Raw genomic sequence first — 19110 nt, forward strand, 5'->3', positions numbered from 1 at the left:
TGACTCCTTGCTGTCCCCAGTCCACCTGGCCGTGCTGCTGCTCCAGTTTCAACTTTTCTGCCTGCAGCTATGGAACCGTGACCTGTTCACCGGACGTGCTACCTCTCTCAGACCTGCTGTTTTCAACTCTCTAGAGGCAGCAGGAGCGGTAGAGATACTCTGAATGATTGGCTATGAAAAGCCAATTGACATTTACTCCTGAGGTGCTGACCTGTTGCAACCTCGACAACCACTGTGATTATTATTATTCAACCCTGCTGGTCATCTATGAACATTTGAACATCTTGGCCGTGTTCTGTTATAATCTCCACCTGGCATAGCCAGAAGAGGACTGGCCACCCCTAATAGCCTGGTTCCTCTTTAGGTTTCTTCCTAGGTGCTGGCCTTTCTAGGGAGTTTTTCCTAGCCACCGTGCTTCTACACCTGCATTGCTTGCTGTTTGGGGTTTTATGCTGGGTTTCTGTGCAGCACTTTGTTACATAAGCTGATGTAAGAAGGGCTTTATAAATACATTTTGATTGATTGATTTGACTACTGACGTACTTCGCAAAGTTTGTGCCGATCCTAGCTAACATTTTAACCTCTTGATACTACCCATCCCGGATCCGGGATCATGAATTTATGAAAAAACCAAACAGTGGAAGTGAACAGACAGATGTGAGGAAGACTTCAAGAAAGTGAAAACAACCTTAGCTCAGTCAGAGGCCCTCACGCACTTCAACGCCAACTTGCCATTACAGTTGGCATGTGATGCATCGCCTTATGGCGTTAGCGCTGTTGTCTCACACATCATGCCATCAGGTTAAGAAAGGCCAATCGCTTTCACATCACGGACCTTAAGTAAAGCCGAGAGCAATTATGCACAGCGTGAAGCACTGGCCATCGTGTTCAGAGTTAAGAAATACAATTTTCAGTTTCTGTTTGACCGAAGATTCACACTTCTGACGGACCATAGACCCCTCACCTCCATCTTTGGTCACCACATCGGCATTCCGTCGCTTGCAGCCTAATATTACGATATCAAGTACAGAAGGTCTCAGCAGCATTGCAATGCAGACAGCCTCTCAAGGCTTCCCTTACATGTCGCACACATTGAGGATAACGCAACTCATTAGCGATAATGGCCCCCAACTGGTGTCTGAAGAGTTCCGGTCATTCATGAAATTAAATGGAATTCAGCACACTAAGTCAGCGCCGTATCACCCTGCAACAAACGGCTTGCTGGAAGATTTGTCCAGACAATGAAGCAAGCTTTAAAATCATCACAAGGGAACGGGTCCCTCAATAGATGCATAAACACCTTCCTGTTGACCAACAGAAACACTCCCCATGCTACAGCCTTGACCTCCAAAGACTATACAGGTCGTATAGACACAACCGAGAGCACAGGTGAAGAGACGGAGCAAAGCAAAAGACAAAAGCATCAGAGATGGAGAGAGAGTTTTTGCTTGGAACTACTGTAAAGGTCCAAAGTGGATACCAGCCACAGTGGTTGCACAAACAGGCCCTTCACACACCAGAGAACATCATCTGGAGAAGACACGTGGCTCAACTGTTGCCAGGAACAGAGAGGACAGAAATGACTCATGTCAAGTGACAAACAAAGATCAGCTACTGGAGACCTACTATGACTAAATGCCATTACCTGAACCTACAAATTTGGAAAGTGCTCCAGACTCACCTGAACCAGCCAGAGTGCTTACTCATGGTACTGTTGTACCCCAGTCTGGGCATACACCATCACCACTCAGACTCAGAGACAATGTGACTGTAGACTCATCTCTACGTCGCCATTACCCTGCAAGAGAAAGACGACCCCCTGACAGGTTGACTATTTAGTTCAAACTAACCTCCGACATTGGGGCAGAATACACCCCAGGGGGTTAAGTCTGGGAACTGAGGCAGTCTACCCTCTTTCCCTAGTTCAGAAAAGGTTATTCTGAAAAGTGAATTTATTTACATTAAGAGAACTGTTATGTTAAAAAGATAATAATATATAAAACAGTGAATATTTACTTTTTCCGTATGAGGCATCAAAAGTAAAATGGACGAATATGTTGTGTATATGTTGTGTGGTGCCCTAAAGTTTGTCGCTTTAGGGCACTAGTAACGCCCCCCTGTTTACATACATTGGAATGCTTGGAATGTTTTGTTCTGTGAAATGCATTAAACAATGCCCACATTAGTTTCTAATCCCGTCTCATGTTCTGTCCTTATATTAGTTGTATACATGTAAGTAATACAGTGTGCTATACAACACCGATGCTTCCCACAGTTGCGTCAGGGTGGCTGGATGTCATTTGGGTGGTGGACCAGTCTTGAAACTATTGAGCATACCCCGTTCAAAGGCACTTACATATTTTGTCTTTCCCATTCCCCTCTGAATGGCACACATACACAATCCATGTCTCAATTGTCTCAAGGCTTAAAAATCCTTATTTTACATGTCTCCTCCCCTTCATATACACTGATTGAAGTGGAATTAACCCTCCTGTTGTGTTCGTTTCATGTTAATGTTAGTGTCCCCGGTCCAAAATGACCGCCCCCATTATATCGGATTATAAATCCATAATAATACATATATTATCACTTAATGTTGTGTTGGATCTTTTTATCAACTTAAGTTCTTGTGAAGATTACACGTTTTGAACTTCTATTTGCTGTTTATGGCCTGTAGGCCTCATTGACCTGAGCTCATTCAACTCATTTTTGAGTAAAAGAAGCATAATGTATGGATTATTTTGACTATAACAAAAAATCAGATAAAACATATTGTGCTATTTATCACAGACTACTTTGCGTTAAAGTCTAACAATGATGTTTGCTTTGAAACCATTTAAAATGTTCAAATAGTGGCAGGATTTTATGTCATCAACCCGGGATATAACGTATCTCATTGGCCATGGGGTCATCCTGATAACATTTTCAGCTGACAGCCGACCTCTCCTCTCAGGTTGGGATGAAGACCAGGACAAATTCCTATTGTTTGACCCAGAATGTAACAACAACCTCAGCAGGTCCCTCTTCCTCATCACTGGAATGTAACAACAACCTCAGCAGGGCCCTCTTCCTCATCACTGGAATGTAACAACAACTTCAGCAGGGCCCTCTTCCTCATCACTGGAATGTAACAACAACCTCAGCAGGGCCCTCTTCCTCATCACTGGATTGTTCCACATCGGTTGTCTCTTGATCTGGATCATATTCTGTGTTGTCTTCAACTTCTGACACTTCCTCCTCTCATGCATCTTCGCTGTCAGTTTCCTGGCCTCTGTCCTCCTCACCAGTGTCATGATCAAAGATATGATCAAGAGCCTTACATACAGTATATCGTTTGGTCATTGTGCTGCCACAGAATGAATTGTGAGCAAGGCCTCAAAAAGGCTTTTATACACCAGAGATGCGAGAAAAGTTCTATATATTATTGAAACAATGTAGCGATTGTTTGTGAGAATGCCAACAGGTGTGGTTCCCATGGGGGAAAGATTATATTGGGGAAAGGTTCCCGTGGGGGTTGCCATGGAAGCCAAGAAGGGGAGTGAGGTGTGTGTATGTGTGCGCATGTGCGTGTGTGTGTGTGCTCAAACAAACATGCATGTTGGGTCTGGGAGAGGAAGTGTGTCCATTTGATGAATGGGCATGTGCCTGAACTCAATTGTATACACTAATTATCGTCTCACCCATTCATTTCTAATGACTGGTCATTTTTGACCGGGAACACTACAGGTGTACAAAATTTCATGAAAATCATCAACATTTATTTTGTGTGTTCAGATGCCCTATGTGGACAAAATCATGGACCCTTACGACAATCAGAATAAATTAAGTACATTTTTCAGAGAGAACTTGTAAATCGGTCCAATTCGACCGGAACACAGCAGGAGGGTTAACAAGTGACATCAATAAGGGATCAAAGCTTTCAACTGGATTCACCTGGTCAGTCTATGTTATGGAAAAAGGAGGTGTTCCTGTTTTGTACACTCAGTGTGCATGTATCACGAGGCAAAAAAAACAGAGATGTGCCCCTCTTTTCAATACTTTGCATCAATATATTTTATTAAAGGAAATAAAAAAAGGCCTCTCCACCCGTTTTCCGGCGGCCCCGCCTCCAGCACCCCTACTTCCTGTGGCTATGTCTGCACTTAGCAGCTGAAGGATGTGTTGATTACAACTGTTACACTATGGTACGTGTGATGCATTTTTAAATGATTATTTGAGGAAGGGTTTCAGTCGTATAGCCATTTGCAACGATTATATTCACTGTCCCTACTCTCATACATGTTTTAATAGAACACCCACATACTTCCAGGCAGAAAGACAGAATGTGGTATCAGAAAAACAACTAATTATTGAATATGAGACCATTTTAAGTACAATTGCATAGCAGGAGCTGTAATCCTATCCGTTATTCATTTTTAATAAAGGTTCTTACACAGGGACAGATACTTGTATTTATGATAAAAAGCTTTGGATTTGTCTGTAGTGGTTAATATATTGATTTGTTTTATTAATATTTTTTTGATTTATAAGCCCTGTTACCATGCAAAACAATTGTATAACCTATAGACCCAGATTACAACATTGGATCCCATGAGATATAAATTAATTTATGTTCAATAAAAAGGAACAGGATACAAAAGGCTTTCAAAGGAAATGGATTGTATAGACAATCTGATTGGACATTTAATTAGTCTTCAGGATAAATATAGGAGTATTACTTTTTTGCTCTTTATCTTAGTCTCAGATTGCACTCAAAACTTATTCTCAATGACATTCATCTCTATTTGTGTGAGTCTTTGACAATGCCCAAAAAACTATACCAAGCTATGATTGTAATTCTTCCAAAATGAATCAATGTAACGTATCTGTCATAGAGGAAATTTGACTGCCCTTGCTGCTTCTGAAGAGCTTAGTTTCATATCAACTTAATCTTTGCGTCTCAATTGATGGCAGACAACAAATTCAATCAGCCTATGTCAAATCTTATATAACATTTCCAGGATGTAAGACATACATTTTAAAGAGATTAGAGATTGGGATATACTGTATATTTTAGTTAGGGTACAGTATTACCGCCACACTGGTAGTCACGACTCCTGACTACAGTCAAATTCCACGTGACTGTTTAGTCGCGGTAATTAGACTTCTCCAAGCTTTGATGCTGCTTATGGTCATTAGTAGCCTACCAAACTGGCTAACTGCCTGGTACTCAGCACTCTATTGTCCCTCTAATCATACTGATATCCATGCAAATGTGATCGAAAATCAAATCAAACACTTCATAAGAACCCATGAGCTCATGTTGAGCAACATTTCTATAGGCTATGCAATTGCGTGAGAAAACATAGTTTTGATGGCCTCTATCCCATCAGCTTTCTATAGGCTAGGCCTACTATATTTATTTCTCAACATTCCTAATATTAAGCCAATTGCTTCGCTTTACAACAGGAGTATAGCCTATCTGGTTGGCATGAAAATTAACTACGGGAAAAGAGTCCTCCATTCAATATTTAAGTGCATAGATGACATGTACAGTATTTATCCCTCTGCCCCTGTTCCAAGAAAGGTGCATGATAATTGTCAAATCTAAATCAAAAACAAAATGAACACATATTATTTAGTATACACTACCATTCAAACGTTTGGGGTCACTTATAAATGTCTGTCACACCCTGACCAAAGTTTGCTTTGTATGTTTCTATGTTTTCTTTGGTCAGGGTGTGATCTGAGTGGCCATTCTATGTTGTGTGTCTAGTTTGTCTGTTTCTGTGTTTTTTAATTTATTTTATTTTATTTCACCTTTATTTAACCAGGTAGGCAAGTTGAGAACAAGTTCTCATTTACAATTGCGACCTGGCCAGGATAAAGCAAAGCAGTTCGACACATACAACAACACAGAGTTACACATGGAGTAAAACAAACATACAGTCAATAATACAGTATAAACAAGTCTATATACGATGTGAGCAAATGAGGTGAGATAAGGGAGGTAAAGGCAAAAAAAGGCCATGGTGGCAAAGTAAATACAATATAGCAAGTAAAACACTGGAATGGTAGATTTGCAATGGAAGAATGTGCAAAGTAGAAATAAAAATAATGGGGTGCAAAGGAGCAAAATAAATAAATAAATTAAATACAGTAGGGAAAGAGGTAGTTGTTTGGGCTAAAATATTGGTGGGCTATGAACAGGTGCAGTAATCTGTGAGCTGCTCTGACAGTTGGTGCTTAAAGCTAGTGAGGGAGATAAGTGTTTCCAGTTTTAGTACTTTTTGTAGTTCGTTCCAGTCATTGGCAGCAGAGAACTGGAAGGAGAGGCGGCCAAAGAAAGAATTGGTTTTGGGGGTGACTAGAGAGATATACCTGCTGGAGCGTGTGCTACAGGTGGGAGATGCTATGGTGTCCAGCGAGCTGAGATAAGGGGGGACTTTACCTAGCAGTGTCTTGTTGATGACATGGAGCCAGTGGGTTTGGCGACGAGTATGAAGAAAGGTCAGCCAACGAGAGCGTACAGGTTGCAATGGTGGGTAGTATATGGGGCTTTGGTGACAAAACGGATTGCACTGTGATAGACTGCATCCAATTTGTTGAGTAGGGTATTGGAGGCTATTTTGTAAATGACATCGCCAAAGTCGAGGATTGGTAGGATGGTCAGTTTTACAAGGGTATGTTTGGCAGCATGAGTGAAGGATGCTTTGTTGCGAAATAGGAAGCTAATTCTAGATTTAACTTTGGATTGGAGATATTTGATATGGGTCTGGAAGGAGAGTTTACAGTCTAACCAGTCACCTAAGTATTTGTAGTTGTCCACGTATTCTGAGTCAGAGCCTTCCAGAGTAGTGATGTTGGACAGGCGGGCAGGTGCGGGTAGCTATCGGTTGAAGAGCATGCATTTAGTTTTACTTGTATTTAAGAGCAATTGGAGGCCACGGAAGGAGAGTTGTATGGCATTGAAGCTTGCCTGGAGAGTTGTTAACACAGTGTCCAAAGAAGGGCCAGAAGTATACAGAATGGTGTCATCTGCGTAGAGGTGGATCAGAGACTCACCAGCAGCAAGAGCGACCTGATTGATGTATACAGAGAAGAGAGTCGGTCCAAGAATTGAACCCTGTGGCACCCCCATAGAGACTGCCAGAGGTCCGGACAGCAGACCCTCCGATTAGACACACTGAACTCTATCAGAGAAGTAGTTGGTGAAACAAGCGAGGCAATCATTTGAGAAACCAAGGCTGTCGAGTCTGCCGATGAGGATGTGGTGATTGACAGAGTCGAAAGCCTTGGCCAGATCAATGAACACGGCTGCACAGTAATGTTTCTTATCGATGGCGGTTAAGATATCGTTTAGGACCTTGAGCGTAGCTGAGGTGCACCCATGACCAGCTCTGAAACCAGATTGCATAGCAGAGAAGGTATGGTGAGATTCGAAATGGTCGGTAATCTGTTTGTTGACTTGGCTTTCGAAGACCTTAGAAAGGCATGGTAGGATAGATATAGGTCTGTAGCAGTTTGGGTCAAGAGTGTCCCCCCCTTTGAAGAGGGGGATGACCACAGCTGCTTTCCAATCTTTGGGAATCTCAGAAGACACGAAAGAGAGGTTGAACAGGCTAGTAATAGGGGTGGCAACAATTTTGGCAGATAATTATAGAAAGAAAGGGTCCAGATTGTCTAGCCCGGCTGATTTGTAGGGGTACAGATTTTGCAGCTCTTTCAGAACATCAGCTGAACGGATTTGGGTGAAGGAGAAATGGGGAAGGCTTGGGCGAGTTGCTGTGGGGGGTGCAGTGCTGTTTACCGGGGTAGGAGTAGCCAGGTGGAAAGCATGGCCAGCCGTAGAAAAATGCTTATTGAAATTCTCAATTATGGTGGATTTATCAGTGGTGACAGTGTTTCCTATCTTCAGTGCAGTGGGCAGCTGGGAGGAGGTGTTCTTATTCTCGATGGACTTTACAGTGTCCCATAACATTTTTGAGTTAGTGTTGCAGGAAGCAAATTGCTGCTTGAAAAAGCAGGTGCTCCGCGCGTTTTACAGTGATGAGTGGAGGTCGTTTGACCGCTGAACCATTACGGATGCAGGCAATGAGGCAGTCATCGCTGAGATCTTGGTTGAAGACAGCAGAGGTGTATTTAGAGGGCAAGTTGGTTAGGATGATATCTATGAGGGTGCCCGTGTTTAAGGCTTTGGGGAGGTACCTGGTGGGTTCATTGATAATTTGTGTGAGATTGAGGGCATCAAGTTTAGATTGTAGGATGGCTGGGGTGTTAAGCATGTTCCAGTTTAGGTCACCTAGCAGCACGAGCTCTGAAGATAGATGGGGGGCAATCAGTTCACATATGATGTCCAGAGCACAGCTGGGGGCAGAGGGTGGTCTATAGCAGACTGCAACGGTGAGAGACTTGTTTTTAGAGAGGTGGATTTTTAAAAGTAGAAGTTCAAATTGTTTGGGTACAGACCTGGATAGTAGGACAGAACTCTGCAGGCTATCTTTGCAGAAGATTGCAACACCGCCCCCTTTGGCAGTTCTATCTTGTCTGAAAAGGTTGTAGTTTGGAATTAAAATTTCAGAATTTTTGGAAGTCTTCCTAAGCCAGGATTCAGACACAGCTAGGACATACGTGTTTGGCCTGATATGGTTCTCAATCAGAGGCAGGTGTTAGTCATTGTCTCTGATTGGGAACCATATTTAGGTAGCCTGTTTGGTGTTGGGTTTTGTGGGTGATTGTTACTTTTTCCTGTGTTAATTTGCACCAGTTTAGGCTGTTTCGGTTTTCACGTTACGTTTTTGTATTGATCTTGTTTCATCTTCATTAAAGCTGTATCTAAATCACCACGCCGCATTTTGGTCCGACTCTCCTTCACACCAAGAAAACTGTGACAGAATCACCCACCACAACAGGACCAAGCGGCGTGACAACAGGCAGCGGCAGCAGGAGCAGTGTGAGGAGTACTGGACATGGGAGGATGAGTTGGACGGAAAAGGACCCTGGGCACAGCCTGAAGTATATCGCAGCCCCAAAGAAGAGCTGGAGGCGGAGAAAAGGCGGAGAGAAGCTGGTATGAGAAGGCAGCACGGCGGCGTGGATGGAAGCTCGAGAGTCAGCCCCAAAAATGTATTGGGGGGGGGGCTCACAGGAAGTATGGCGAAGCCAGGTAGGAGACCTGCGTCAACTTCCTGTGGTTACCGGGGGGCTAGAGAGACCGGGCAGGCACAGTGTTATGCTGTGAAGTGCACAGTGTCCCCAGTGCGGGTGCATAGCCCGGTGCGATACATTCCAGCTCTGCGTATCGGCCGGGCTAGAGTGGGCATCGAGCCAAGTGCCATGAAGCCGGCTCTACGCATCTGGTCTTCAGTGCGTCTCCTTGGGCCGGCTTACATGGCACCAGCCTTGCGCATGGTGTCCCCGGTTTGCCTGCATAGCCCAGTGCGGGCTATTCCACCTCGCCGCACTGGCAGGGCGACCGGGAGCATGCAACCAGGTAGGGTTGGGCAGGCTCGGTGCTCAAGAGCTCCAGTGCGCCTGCACGGTCCGGTCTATCCATCTCCACCTCCACGCACCAGCCCTCCGGTGGCAGCCCCCCGCACCAGGCTGTCTCTCCGGCTCATCCTTACAGGTGCTCCCGCCTGTCCAGCGCTGCCGGTGCCTTCCTCCTCTCCAGCGCTGCCGGAGTCTCCCGCCTGTTCAGCGCTGCCGGAGCCTTCCTCCTTTACAGCGCTGCCGGAGTCTCCCGCCTGTTTGGCGCTGCCAGAGCTCCCGCCCCTCAGTCCAGAGGCGCTAGAGCCCCTCATTCCAGAGGCACCAGAGCTACTCAGTCCAGCACCATCAGAGTAGTCAGTCAGCCAGGGGCCGCCAGTGCCGCCAGTCAGCCAGGGGCCGCCAGTGCCGCCAGTCAGCCAGGGGCCGCCAGTACCGCCAGTCAGCCAGGGGCCGCCAGTCAGCCAGGGGCCGCCAGTCAGCCCAGAGGCGCCAGAGCCCCTCAGCCCAGAGGCGCCAGAGCCCCTCAGCCCAGAGCTTCCGCCCCTCTGTCCAGAGCTTCCGCCCCTCTGTCCAGAGCTTCCGCCCCTCTGTCCCGAGCTGCCCCTCTGTCCCGAGCTGCCCCTCTGTCCCGAGCTGCCCCTCTGTCCAGTGGGGTCATGTAGTAGGGTCGCCATGGTTAGGAGGCCAAGGAAGCGGCCAAGGTGGCGGACTAAGACTATGGTGAAGTGGGGGCCACGTCCAGCACCAGAGCCGCCACCGCGGACAGATGCCCACCCAGACCCTCCCCAATAGGTTCAGGTTTTGCGGCCGGAGTCCGCACCTTGGGGGGGGTACTGTCACACCCTGACCATAGTTTGCTTTGTATGTTTCTATGTTTTGTTTGGTCAGGGTGTGATCTGAGTGGGCATTCTATGTTGTGTGTCTAGTTTGTCTGTTTCTGTGTTTGGCCTGATATGGTTCTCAATCAGAGGCAAGTGTTCGTCATTGATTGGGAACCATATTTAGGTAGCCTGTTTGGTGTTGGGTTTTGTGGGTGATTGTTCTTTGTTCCTGTGTTAATTTGCAACAGTTTAGGCTGTTTCGGTTTTCACGTTACGTTTCTTGTTTTTGTATTGATCTTGTTTCATCTTCATTAAAGATGTATCTAAATCATCACGCCACATTTTGGTCCGACTCTCCTTCACACCAAGAAAACCGCGACAATGTCCTTATTTTTGAAAGAAAAGCAATTTTTTTGGCCCTTAAAATAACATAAAATCGATCAGAAATACAGCGTAGACATGGTTAATGTTGTAAATGACTATTGTAGCTGAAAACTTCATATTTGTTTATCGGATATCTACATAGGCGTGCAGAGGGCCATTATCAGCAACCATCACTCCTGTGTTCCAATGTCACATTGTGTTAGCTAATCCAAGGTTATCATTTTAAAAGGCTAATTGATCATTAGAAAACCCTTTTGCAATTAGGTTAGCACAACTGAAAACGGTTGTGCTTTCTTTACACTCGTTGAGTATCTGGAGCATCAGCTTTTGTGGGTTTGAGTACAGTCTCAAAATGGCAAGAAGAAAAGACATTTCTTCTGAAACTCATCCGTCTACTCTTGTTCTGAGAAATGAAGGCTATTCCATGCGAGAAATTGCCAAGAAACTGAAGATCTCATACAGCGCTGTGTACTACTCCCTTCACAGAACAGCTCAAACTGTCTCTAACCAGAATAGAAAGAGGAGTGGGAGGGCCCAGTGCACAACTGAGCAAGAGGACAAGTACATGTTTGAGAAACAGACACCTCACAAGTCCACAACTGGCAGCAATGTCAACAGTGATGAGGTGAGTCCGGGATGCTGGCCTTCTCGGCAGAGTTGCAAAGAAAAAGCCATATCTCAGACTGGCCAATAAAAAGAAAAGATTAAGATGGGCAAAATAACACAGACACGGGACAGAGAAACTCTGCCTAGAAGGCCAGCACCCCGGAGTTGCCTCTTCACTGTTTACAATGAGACTGAACCCTTTTGAATCTTTTGGAGAAATATATTTCTATTTTAGTGTTTTACATTTTATTTTATTCAGCTATGTTCAATTTCCTTATTCATACTATAAAATAATATACATTCGAAGCAAATCCTGTCTGCTAAATTAACTAGTGTAGCGTCTGCTAAATTTACTAGTGTAGCCCACAGCCTCAAGGCATAGGCAGATCAGGGCCAAACATAAGGGCAACTCAGGGGATGTAATTCTGTTCTTCTGAAATACACATTTTCTTCGTATCATGTTTCTTTAGACCTGTCTAAAATAAATAAGGAATTTATTGTAATAGTGTAGGCTATATTAAATAGATTTATTAGACTTTTAAAAAATGTAGTTGTTCCAAAGGTCTGTGTCAGTGGCTTGTAGGCTATGCGTGGAAGCCAGGAGATGCTAAATGTGTTTATGTTAATTAACGGTCAATTACCGTGAGACCAACAGCCCTAATTGTGGTATATAATATTATAAAGGGTGAAAGGTTATAGATCTACTACAGTCAGTGTCCATATTTCAGATATTATTCTATTTAACCTATCTGAACAATAAAGTTCCCTTGTGACTGTCGAAATTGTATAGTGCCAAACACTACACTACTGTTCTGGCCCTGCTACCTTCTCTTTATTTTCAACTCTCCATTTTGCAGCTTTCCTCTTGTTGAAATATACTCCAACATTGTCCTTTTCACCTCAGTGGATTGACGTAAACGTTTTCTGCACAACTTCCCAATTGCATTTGGCAATTGCGTGTATTTGGCGCTTGTAGAGGTAGGCCCTAAAGCTTAGACTTGACAAAAGAATGAAAGAAAAATCTCAACGTAGCCACTTTAGACAAGAATTGCACAATAATTATACATGTATACATTTTTTTACACATTGTTTTCTCTTTATTCAACCTGCCCAGCACCCTTCATCCACACAATATTTCATGACCCTAAACCTGATCGCCCTGTGGATATAACTGTGGGGACTGTGGATTATGAATCAACCTGCACATCAGTATCGTACAGTAGATGAAAAACTCAGCAAAAAAAGAAACATCCCGTTTTCAAGAAGGCATGAGGACTGCAGATGTGGCCAGGGCAATAAATTGCAATGTACTGTGAGACGCCTAAAACAGCGCTACAGGGAGACAGAATGGACAGCTGACCGTCCTCGCAGTGGCAGACCACGTGTAACAACACCTGCACAGGATCGGTACATCCGAACATCACACCAGCGGGACAGGTACAGGATGGCAACAACAACGGCCCGATTTACACCAGGAACGCACAATCCCTTCATCAGTGCTCAGACTGTCCGCAATAGACTGAGAGAGGCTGGACTGAGTGCTTGTAGGCCTGTAGTAAGGCAGGTCCTCACCAGACATCACCGGCAACAACGTCGCCTATAAGCAACAACCCACCGCCGCTGGACCAGACAGGACTGGCAAAAAGTGCTCTTCACTGTCAAGTTGCGGTTTTGTCTCACCAGGGCTGATGGTCGGATTCACGTTTATCGTGGAAGGAATTAGCTTTACACCAAGGCCTGTACTCTGGAGCAGGATTGATTTGGAGGTGGAGGGTCCATCATGGTCTGATGTGTTGTGTCACAGCATCATCGGACTGAGCTTGTTGTTATTGCAGGCAATCTCATCGCTGTGCGTTACAGGGAACACATCCTCCTCCCTCATGTGGTACCCTTCCTGCCGGCATGACATGACCCTCCAGCATGACAATGCCACCAGCCATACTTTTCGTTCTGTGTGTGATTTCTTGCAAGACAGGAATGTCAGTGTTCTGCCATGGCCAGCAAAGAGCCCGGATCTCAATCCCATTGAGCACATCTGGGAACTGTTGGATTGGAGGGTGAGGGCTAGGGCTAGGGCCATTCCCCCCAGAAATGTCTGGGAACTTGCAGGTGCCTTGGTGGGAGAGTGGGGTAACATCTCACAGTAAGAACTGGCAAATCTGGTGCAGTCATTGAACTTTGCAGCAGAGGTATCTCTGGGTCTTCCTATCCTGTGGTGGTCCTCATGAAAGCCAATTTCATCATAGCGCTTGATGGATTTTGAGACAGGCACTTGAAGAAACTTTCAAAGTTCTTGAAATTTTCCGGATTGACTGACCTTCATGTCTTAAAGTAATGATGGACTGTCGTATATCTTTGCTTATTTGAGTTGTTCTTGACATGATATGGCCTTGGTCTTTTACCAAATAGGGCTATCTTATGTATACCAACCCTACCTTGTCACAACAAAAGTGATTGGTTCAAATGCATTAAGAAGGAAAGATATTCCACAAATTAACTTTTAACAAGGCACGCCTGTTGATTGAAATGCATTCCAGGTGACTACGTCATGAAACTGGTTGAGAGAATGCCAAGCGTGTCCAATACTATCATCAAGGGAATGGGTGGTTACTTTGAATAATACCAAATATAAAATATATTTTGATTTGTTTAACACTATTTTGGATACTAGATTATTCCATATGTGTAATTTCATAGTTTTGATGTCTATTATTCTACAATGTAGAAAAAAACTTGAATGAGTAGGTTTGTCCAAATTTGACTGGTACTGTACATGCTCAAGCATCCCCCAATTCCCCCTGTACCATCATCATAATCACACATACGCATTACATACATGCACGCATTAACCACACACTTGGAATTCAACATATTGGCGTGCTGTGTGTGTGTCTGTGAAAGGAAATGTGAAACATGCTTTGTCAGGCATCAGCTCTCTCTGAAGAGCTTTCCCTTACCCTCTTCATTACCACACGCACACGTGTACAGACACACACACAAACACAGCCTTTATTACCAAGCTGTACCAGTGGGGTTTATCCTCAGGCCTGTCATTATAAGCCCCATAGAGAGAGAGAGGGGAGAGCAGAGGGGAAGGTGAAAGTAGAAATAGAGGCCTTTCAGCATGTGAAGAGCCTTTCTGATTAACTTGGGCCCAGTTTGAGTGGCCGATCAGTGTTGACTGGTGCGTCAGTGTTTAAAAAAAAAAGCCTATGTTGTTTATATGGTGCCTTAAATCCCTTAACGTTCCATGTTAAGAAGAAAAAGCAAGGATTAGCTGTTCTCAACGGGCCTCCCTGGTCGAGTCCTTGAAGACACTTGGCTTATTGTCTTTCTTGCATTATAAGGATATTTGACATGGCTTTTGATAGTCTTGAAGTTCTTGACAAGGCCCACAAGCACATCTCGAGTGCTAGGTTAGACATAAAACAAGATGTCATTGGTGAAAAGACTCCATGCTGTGTGAGTAGCTTTATTTCATGTTTCTTTCACTACAACAGCACATTGTCCCCTTGTCCTCATCACAATTTGATGAGAATTGCAGTATGTTAACTCATTTTGATTCAAACATTTTTTTGTTTAAAATATCCCTGTCCCTTCCGCGGTACAAAAGGTTGTTTTTAAAGCTTAGTCTTTTAAATCAAAAAGCTGCAGTTGGCAAAGTAAAGTCATATATCCTGCTGGTAAATCAAATACCCATCTCTTAATAGTGTGAGGACATAAGCCAAGAGACACATTAGATCCTGCCTCATAAATATTCAGTCAGTTAACAGAGGAGGGAAGGTGTTTTAAAGAGTGATCAATCCAGGAGAGGCTGCGTCCCCCAGATCATCAGAGCGTTCCTCCATGTCTTCCTCACTACTCCCTGAAGGGAGATGAGTGACCTGTGTGAGAGTGAAGAAAGTGTGTCTGTGTATGAGCGAGCGTGCACGTGTCTGTGTGTGCATGTGTGGCAGGACAGCCCCTCCGTGGCAGTAGCAGCGGCGACTTAGGAGAGAAAGAACTGTTGGAGATAAATGTTATTTTGCAAAGTCCTCTTCTCTGATCATGGCGAGCGGAAAGATTAATGCTGGCCCAGGAGACCAGCCTTGGAGGTCGAGCAAAGTCATCTTCTCCTTGCCCAGAAATAATGCAAACAAATTAACAGTAGCGTTGTCCTTTAAAACAATGCATTTGGGCTCGGCATGAATTCTAGGCCAGACAACGGTCCACTGCCCATCATCTATGAAAAGCTTATGAAGGGCAATGGTAATAGAAAGCACTAAAGCATGGCAGTCTAAAGAGAGAGCCATATAAATCATTAAATGTGCCTGAACTCTAAGAAACCCAGAAACTTCTAACTTAACACTAGAGTTTAAGATCTCGTATCTTTTAAAAAGGCAAATTTTTCACCAGAATATAAAAAAATATCCCAATGTCAATGTGAACATTTTCCAAAACTTCTTCATGGTTGGGATTTACCTAATAAAACAGAAAATCTGGTTATTGGAGAGTGTCCATTTGATCCTCCAGGAGGGGGGAACATGTGTAGGTGGGTATTTTCGGGGCAACCAGCCAAGGACAGAGAGAGAGACTGCAGGATGAGTAAGATGAACTCTTGCCACCACAGCTCTCACAAGCACATTATCACCTTCATCTTCCAACGCACAGGGGGGAGATTTATTGTAACGTGAGGGGAAAGACAATAAGAATAAATCCTGTTTGGTTGACAGTCAAGCGGAGGTCTATAGTTTATAGATCATTCACGCTCAGCGCAAAATGGATTAAAGGCATCTTCAGTCCACCTCCTAACGAGTCGAACACACTTCGCCACCGCGGGTGTTAGGGCCGGGTGGAAGAATGTGTGCCAGTCGGCGGGATGACACATGAGATGAAGCGACACACTGGGAGCCAAAGATGTCACGTCCCTCACCGTCACCTGGTGGCAGTGGTGTAAAGTCCTTTAGTAGTTTTTGGGCTATCTGTACTTTACTATTTATATTTTTGACAACTTTTACTCCACTACATTCCTAATGAAAATAATGTCATTTTTACTCCATACATTTTCGCTGACAGCCATAAGTAGTCATTAAATTTTGAATGCTCAACAGGACAGGAAACTGGTCCAATTATATTGTTTATAAATATTTTAGAAATTACATTTACTTTTAAAACTTAAGTGCATTTAAAACCAAATACTTTTAGACGACTTTTACTCAAGTATATTTTACAGGATGACTTTCACTTTTACTTGAGTCATTTTCTATTAACGTAACTTTACTTTTACTCAAGTATGAAAATGTGGTACTTACTCCACAACTGCCTGGCGGAGAGTAGTAATGGGTCTTAATTTTGACCTGACTGTAATAAGATAACAGTACATCTACTGTAATGGCCATACACCCAGGTGTTGGAGGATGTAGACGTGAATAGCAATGTGTGCTTTGTGTTTCCCCCTCGGCCCTGGTGTGCCACGACAAAGCCCACTCAAGCGCTGCAGGCTGCCAACACTCAAATCAGCCAGGCAGACAAGCGAGCGGGCCCCTGAGCATTTATGAGGCCCTTCTCCTCTCTACACCCCCCATCCCGGCACGAGATCTCTCTGACAGGTAAACACGGCGGCCGACACTTCAGAAAACATATGTTTCTTTCTGCTGCACTTCACACAGCCAAGCTAGCCCAGTACACAGAGGAGTTACAGTACAGAACTATTGAGCCGCGGCCAGCAGCACCTTTGTTCCACATCACCTCCACTCTGCCCCCGCTGTCTCCCCTCCCTCCCTCCTTCCTCACCCTTCCCTCTTCATCCTCTCTCTCTCCCTCCTGGTTGACTCTGATATGATGAAAACAGGCAGCCTCTTCCACATCGATCTGGGCCGCAGGTAGACACACACACACACACACACACACACACACACACACACACACACACACACACACACACACACACACACACACACACACACACAGACTTGTTCTGACTCATCTTCGTGCACTCGGACATCTCGAACGGTGTCCGATCTTCAGCTTACATGAAACACACCGCAATTGTGTGGTAGTTCGACACTGTCAAGCGGGGTTTGTTCTGATTCATGTAACTTAGGCTGAGGACCAACACCTTCTGGATGGAACACATTAACTTCTTGGATATAGGGGGCGCTATTTTAATTTTTGGATGAAAAATGTTCCCATTTTAAACAAGATATTTTGTCACGAAAAGATGCTCGACTATGCATATAATTGACAGCTTTGGAAAGAAAACACTCTGACGTTTCCAAAACGGCAAAGATATTGTCTGTGAGTGTCACAGAACTGATGTTACAGGCGAAACCCAGATAAAAATCCAATCAGGAAGTGCCGCATTTTTTGAAACCGCCTCATGCCAATGACTCCTTATATGGCTGTGAATGGGCCACGAATGAGCTTAGGCTTTCTGTCGCTTCCCCAAGGTGTCGACAGCATTGTGTAGGCATATCATTGGAAGATTGACCATAAGAGACTACATCTACCAGGTGGTCGCTTGGTGTCCTCCGTTTCAATTATTGCATAATCTCCAGCTGCAGTATTTTTCCGTTCGCTTCTGATGAGAAACCAACTGTCACGACTGATACATTATCGAATAGATATGTGAAAAACACCTTGAGGATTGATTCTAAACAACGTTTGCCATGTTTCTGTCGATATTATGGAGCTAATTTGGAAAACAAATTGGCGATGTAGTGACTGCATTTTCCGGTCTTTTTCTTAGCCAAATGTGATGAACAAAACGGAGCTATTTCGCCAACACAAATAATCTTTTTGGGAAAAAATGAACATTTGCTATCTAACTGAGAGTCTCGTCATTGAAATCATCCGAAGATCTTCAAAGGTAAATTATTTTATTTGAATGCTTTTCTTGTTTTTGTGAAAATGTTGCCTGCTGAATGCTAGGCTTAATGCTATGCTAGGCTATCAATACTCTTACACAAATGCTTGTGTAGCTTTGGTTGAAAAGCATATTTTGAAAATCTGAGATGACAGTTGTTAACAAAAGGCTAAGCTTGTGTTTCAATATATTTATTTCATTTCTTTTGCGATTTTCATGAATAGAAAATGTTGCGTTATGCTAATGCATTATAGTTGAAGTATTTTTCTGTTGATTTCTCAGCCAAGCAGGATGAACAAACATGTCGTTTTTCGCCTACAAAAATATTATTTTTGGAAGAAAGGAACATTTGCTATCTAACTGGGAGTCCCCTGAGTGAAAGCATCTGAATGGTAATGCACTTGAGGCTATGATTACGCTTCCGGATACGGGATTGCTCGTCGCGAGAGGTTAACAGAGCCTGAACCGAGTTGAGATGCAGCACTGCGTAGCTTACTGTACAGAAAGATCTACCCCCTTGTCAACACTGTTCTGAGGTTAGCTTCTACAGCCCAATCCGAAGTGACTGGGCAGTCTGTAACTGGTCCGAGAGCAGTCGGCTCACAACCCATGAAAGGTCCTCTTCTTGTTTTTTAGCCTGTTTGGGGATGTATTACAAACTCCTCTTCATGCGGACCGTATCGATTTCTGCGTGTTCCGTTCAGCCTCCATTCCGGCTCCATTCGGGGCTGACATCTTCTAGAGTTTCCTCCAGGGGGGCTCTGTTCATTGCCTTTGCCTTTGACAGTGATAATGTGTGGTGCAGCGTCTTCTCCACACATGCCTGATGAATGTCACAGTGAATGCCACCGCCCGTAGCTGTACATTAGCGAGAAAGCACTTTTTACATGGGCCTGCATTAGCATAATGCAAACGGCTGTGGCTGGCGGTGGCGCAGATCAGATAGTGTCTGTCAGCTGGAATTGGGAGCATTTCATCAGGCAA

The 19110-nt window shown here is 44.2% G+C and overlaps 1 protein-coding gene across 1 annotated transcript in view; it reads right to left on the bottom strand.

Moving 5' to 3' along the window:
• Positions 1 to 19110, bottom strand: part of LOC135542364 (receptor-type tyrosine-protein phosphatase T-like) — a 553030-nt gene that overhangs the window by 311992 nt on the left and 221928 nt on the right. The window lies entirely within an intron of this gene.

This window comes from Oncorhynchus masou, chromosome 6, assembly GCF_036934945.1.
Source record: "Oncorhynchus masou masou isolate Uvic2021 chromosome 6, UVic_Omas_1.1, whole genome shotgun sequence".
NCBI classification, from domain to species: domain Eukaryota; kingdom Metazoa; phylum Chordata; class Actinopteri; order Salmoniformes; family Salmonidae; genus Oncorhynchus; species Oncorhynchus masou.